The sequence below is a fragment of the Miscanthus floridulus genome, chromosome 3 (assembly GCF_019320115.1).
Source record: "Miscanthus floridulus cultivar M001 chromosome 3, ASM1932011v1, whole genome shotgun sequence".
Lineage (NCBI taxonomy): Eukaryota > Viridiplantae > Streptophyta > Magnoliopsida > Poales > Poaceae > Miscanthus > Miscanthus floridulus.
In genome coordinates, this window is record NC_089582.1 from 139,317,860 (window position 1) to 139,323,859 (window position 6,000).

Here is a 6,000-nt window from a genome sequence, read left to right on the forward strand (position 1 = left end):
TTCGCTGCATTGCTTTGCTGCAGCAACAACAGCACTAATCACCATTCCAAGAAACGCGCCCTTCTCAAGCTCCTGAACCCTGGCTACGGTAGTCCCTGGAACTTTCAGGGGGTGTTTCGCATGGCTCCTCATAAGGGGCTCCTTCGGAGGAGCCAGAGCTGTTTTGGAGGAGCCACAATTTGTGGCTTCTCCAAAACGACTCCGACTCCTATGTTTTTTTTACTGAAAAATGGCTTCTTTAGAAAAACGTTTAGCAGGGCTCCTCTAAAGGAGTCAGAGCTGGAGCCGGAGAGGAGCCCAACCAAACAGGAGCTTAATTCGAGGGCGTGATTGGTTAGGTAGATCAGCATGGGCGAGGAGCAGAACCAGCCGAGCACGACTAGCTTGTCCACATGTGTTTGGTTTGCGGACAGGCTACAGTGTGCTGCTACTAATTGGTTGCCTGGCTTGTGGGCTGGATTGCTATAGGTGCACGTACGGCTCGTGTGTTTGGTGAGGTTACCACAGCCATGAGCATTTTCTCCACGCGCCTGAATAAAAGAGAATACAATCAAGAAACCGAGAATTGAACTACCGGAGTGTTTAACTTCTTGTTTAGTTTCTCTCTCTAAAATTTATTCTTTATCATATCGGATATTTAGACGTATGCATGAAGTATTAAATATAGATTAAAAATAACTAATTATACAGATTACGACTAATTTACGAGGTGAATTTTTTAAACCTAATGAGTTCATAATTTGACAATGTGTTGTTACAGTAACATGTGCTAATGGCGAATTAGTTAGGCTTAATAAATTCATCTCGCGGATTACTGAGGACTTCTGTAATTTATTTTATTATTACTATTCAAACACTCCCATATGACACCCGCTGTGACATTCCTAAACTTTACTCTCTGGATTTAAACACCACCTAAATCCAGGGGCTAAAGTTTAGAGGTGTCACATCGGGTGTCACATCAAGTGTTTGATAGTAATAATAAAACAAATTACACACGTCCTCAGTAATCCGCGAGACGAATTTATTAAGTCTAATTAATCCATCATTAGCAAATGTTACTGTAGCACCACATTGTCAAATCATGGACTAATTAAGCTTAAAAAATCATTTCACAAATTAGTCTTAATCTGTGCATTTAGTTTCGTAATTAGTCTATATTTAATATTTCATGTATTTGTCAAACATCCGACGTGACAGGGGCTAAAGTTTAGGAGGTGGAAATAAACAAGGCCGTTACTGCATACTTTCATGTCGCAAAACCACTGTCTATATACAACAGAATTTCATTGGCTACAACAACGACTAGTGCCTCTGTGCCTGAACAATAATTATAACATATAGTATTGCATACACCCAGTTGAAGGCACACTTGTTCCATGTAGTGTCAGGCGTCCTCTCAATCAATCTTAGCCATTTTCAGTTCAGCGTATCCATCTTGACCATAGTATGCTGCTATAGCTTCATTTTTTTTTTTTTTTGGTTTTGTGTGCTATAACAAGCTCAGATTTGGACCCCTTGTAAAACTGCACCCTGTGCACAGCAACCACCCTGTGCTCCCGACGAACAGGCGCTTCTTAGACTTCTTTCCCCAATCGAAGACGCAAAGAAACCATGCCCCTTGGAAGCAGGTTTCTCCACATCCATTTCTCCTCACCACCAAAACCTGCAAATAGACGGCAAAATCATGAGGAAAAATATCTCTGGCAAACCGTAAATATATGTTTAACCTAATTGGGAAGAAAAATATCTCCAGGTGAGTAGAAAAATTCAAGCCTCGTACTACAACTATTAGTACCGAGAACTATATAGGAATAAAATAAAATACTTCGAGAACTATAGGAATAAAATACGAACCAGTGAAACTCGCTCGTGGTAACTGTTAATTTTTTTTTGGCTACTACAGAAAATAAAAAATATTGATCTAATCACATGGACACTTACGAGCAAGAGACTAACTCCAATCCAAAGAAGAACAACATACATACTGAATCTCCATCGATGCATGAATGTCAGCTACGAACTACGTCCTAAATCCATCGATATATGAATAGAGTGAAATCCACTGAGGTCCTTGAACTTGTCACGTATTCTTAAATAGATCCATGTACTTCTAAAACCAGATTTTCGGGTCCCGGAACTTGTTATCCAAACCGGTTTTGGAACACTGGTTTTGTACACTGGCTGCCACCGTGTCTGCTCAGTGCAAGGCCCCCGCCAACCGTCAACCCCGTGCTCGCCGTCCGCCACTCGCGCTGCCCCTGTCCTGCGCTAGCTAGTCGCTGCCCCAAGGGCGAGGGTGGACAGCGGAGGGTCACACGACCTTCATGAACCGCATGGAGAGCTCTCCTTCATGGCGAGAGAGTGGGCCACGGACTGGATGGTGACCATGCATGGGGTTGACCTCGGCGACGCTAGGCAGAACGTTGCCGTGGCAAACATAGAGGCTCTCGGCCTCCCAGCTCTCGCCGCGTGCGTCCACAGCGCTGTCCCAGGTCATGGCGCCATCCAGCATGCAGCTGCCCGTCTGGTGCATCGTGCAGCACTGGCTCCGTGCCTCGGCCTTCGACTGAGCCCGCGTACTACTTCCACGCCGTCCAGGGACTCTAGCACGGACTCCACGGCGCCCCTGCACGCGAACCGTTGCCCGTCGATGAGGTGTGTGCCGATCTCAGCTCTGCCGCGCTTGCCACAGCTTGGACGAGCAGCTTGCGATGCAGGCCCTCGCGCGTGTTCTCCCGGTCCGTGGCGTCCAGCGGTCCAGGTGGTACGCGACCCGCCGCTCACTGTGCATGGTGCTTGCTGGAACCGTGGTCCCTCGTCACCACGGTGAAGAGGTGCGTGGTGCGGTCGCAGTCGTACCTGAGCATCCGCTCCTTCATGATGCAGCCTCGTACGTGCATCTTGCCATTGAGGTCCGCCGGCATCGTGTACGGGATAACGGGAAGTAGCTCCACACGGCCGCACCAAAGCAGTTGGGTGGAGGTAGAGGTTCTTACCGACGTGCTGGTTGCTGTGTCCGCTCCCACGCAGCAGCAGGCGTCAAGAGTGATCCGCGCGCCGAGATGGTCGACCTGGTGCACACCTCCAGCGCGCATCCTCGTGATCACCGGGCTGCTGCTTCTTGCCACCAAGCTAATGCATCACTTCGCCCTGCCTTCCTCACGGCCAGTGCCGTTACGCTCCAGCAGCATCTTCTCAGCCTCACACCCCATCAGGGTCACGCCATCACGGCGCCGTGGCTCATCGCGTTGATGCAAGCACCTTCGTCCACCCTCGCTGCGGGGCCGGTGGCTAGCTAGCATAGGTGTAGACAGGGGCGGCGCAAGTGGCGGACGGCGTGCACGGTCAGTCAGGCCCTTGCGCAGTTGCAGTGAGGGGACACACGGTGGAAGCCATGTGTGCAAAACCAGGGTTCTAAAATCGGTCTGGACGCTGGTAATATATTTAGCAAGGGACTAAAAAATCTGGTTTTAAAAGTATATTTCGTGGGTTGGTTTCTGAGCTGATAAGCCCGATTGATGCTAATTTATTGTGAGAGAAAAACAATATTGGCTGGCTGATAAGGCCTGACTGAAACAAAAAAAAAAAACGAACAGACTGATTGACCTATTTGAGAACGCGTGACAAGTTCAATGACCTCCAATGGATTTCACTCTATGAATATGTCAGCTATGAACTGCACATGGACACATCTTCGTACAAGCAACGCAGCGCCACCAACACATCTGCGGGAGCCATGTCCGTGCGCTGAAGGAAAGATCCATAGCTCGATGTCGATTCTGTGCTCGAGGGGAGAGGGACCAGGTTTTTTTTTTTCTTTCGACAACAGGGAGAGGGACCAGGTTGCTTGTGGAATACAACGCTACGCCATCGCGTCGTCTCGCCGACTTAGCCAAGACGTTGCGCCGCCGTCTGGTGCCCAGCACACCATGTTGCTCGGTGCAGGAGAGGAGCAGGCACGAGGGTTGACAAGGAGACCACCAATGCGGATCCCACGACGGCGCGAGTTCCGGACATCGTTGGAGAGAAGGCAGCGCCGCCAGCGCTACTCGAAGCCATCGCGGCCCAGCAACGGGAATCGTCGATGAGAAGCCAGCGCCGCCGCCGCCGCTCGATCCCATCGCGGCCCAGCCACGGGAGTCGTCAGGGAGAAAGCAGCGCCGCCGCTGCTCGAGCCCATCGCGGTCCAGCCACACGAGTCGTCGGGGAGAAGCCAGCCTGGAGGCAATCTGGATCCGAGGAATGACCTAGGACGGACGTATACTATAAAATTTTGGCTAACCGACCACAACATGCATGCTAACAAAAAAAAAAAAAAAAAAAGCTGTAGAACAAACCATAACAATCAAGATGTTACCTTTTAATAGCGAAATTATCGATAATACATGTTTCAATGGAGAAATACAGTACAAAACCTGTCAATTCTGAAGACAATCAGCTTTTGATTTCAGCCGGAGTTTATCAGTCATGAGTGTTTTCCTCTCACAACAAACCAGCACCAGCCGACCTTATTAGCCCAGAAGCCAACTAGCGAATAGGCTGATTAAAAGCACCACATTTCTACTACTACTATCAAAGAAGCTTTCCAAATCTGCATAATTAATAAATTGAATCAGACAATTAGTAATCAAACTCTATGACTAATTGACTATAAGTAATCAAATCAAATAATCAACCAAAAACTTGGCAACACCTAGTTTCTTGTAATGCTTCTTGCTTAGTGGAATCATTGTTTGCTTAACTGTGGTGGCAGTGCCGGTGCCGCTGTTTGAACCAATCACATCTCTCCCCCATCCATCACCAAAATACAAAATCTTACACTGCAAATCTGGGCACAGGCGCACAGCACAGCCACACAGGGCAGCTCCTAGCTTGGCAGGAGCTGGAGCGAGGACCGAGCCGCGGGGCGGGACGACCGACGCGAGCTCTGAGCGGCCGGGGCAGCGGGGCCGGGTCATCGGGCGTTGGGGGGAGGCGAGGGAGCCGCCGGTGGCCGACACGGAAGCGTCGAATCGGCCGGCCAGCGCCGAGCGGGATCTAAGAATGGCGAATTGGCGAGGTGGGGAGTCCACGGATGGGCATGCCTGGGGCTCCGTTCAGCCACCTGTCGGGGAGGGAAAGCCACAAACCGCCAGGGTCCACCGTGCCCGGGGATCGAGCGCGCCGCCGCCCGGAGCCGCCATCGCCACGGGTCGGTCGCGGCGCTACCATGGCCACCGCGGCCATCAGGGAGGAAGGGGAGGGGGTGTTGCCGCCGGAGGTCGCCGTGTGCGCTGGCCTAGCAGCGTCGTAGCCAAGGGTAGCGTCCTGTTGGGGGAGATGGCTCGTCGCTGGTCGGCTGGGGAGGGGTGGAGAGGCTGCTGGGGCGTGAAGGAGGCGTCGGGAGCAGACCGCGGCGGAGGCTTCTGTTTTTCATGAGGCTGAGGGAGTCGGGTGGGTGCGTGGGGTGGGGAGGCAGGGGGAGTCGAGGCACGTTGACGTCTCCGCTTTCATCTTTTTACAGTAGAGATGGTAGCATATGCAACATCTTAGATGTATTTTTAGAACATACATATGAAATACTTGAAAACATCTGTCTGAAACGTTTGAAACACTTTAAACATGGCATCGTCGGCAGCCACGACCTTGGCAAGGAACTACAGTAACCAGCAAGTTCAGGTTAGGGGGACGTCGAGAACAACGGCCCAACGTACACCCAAGCGCAGGCGCACCGACGACGACCTCCTCCTTGTGGTGGCGCAATGAACGCCATAGCTGCGACAGACGAGGTGAGATGGGGGCACAACGTGGCATGGGGCGCAGTGGAGGATGCCTGTGTCGACGAGGCGGAGTGGGTGCGGGCGAACGGCACGCCGCGGCCGCGACGGGGAGATTGCGCGGTGGAGGCAGCCGCTATGGATGGACGGCTCGGTGGAAGTGGCTGTAACAAACGAGAGTGGGCAAATGTTCTGTAGGAGTTGAGAAGGCCAGAGGCCGGTTGCCTGGGCCGGTACACAA

The 6,000-nt window shown here is 51.5% G+C and overlaps 1 pseudogene; it reads right to left on the bottom strand.

Annotated features, from left to right (window-relative positions):
- Positions 1–2,314: 2,314 nt before the first annotated feature.
- On the bottom strand, positions 2,315–4,961 carry LOC136544547 (long-chain-alcohol oxidase FAO3-like; annotated as a pseudogene).
- Positions 4,962–6,000: the final 1,039 nt, after the last annotated feature.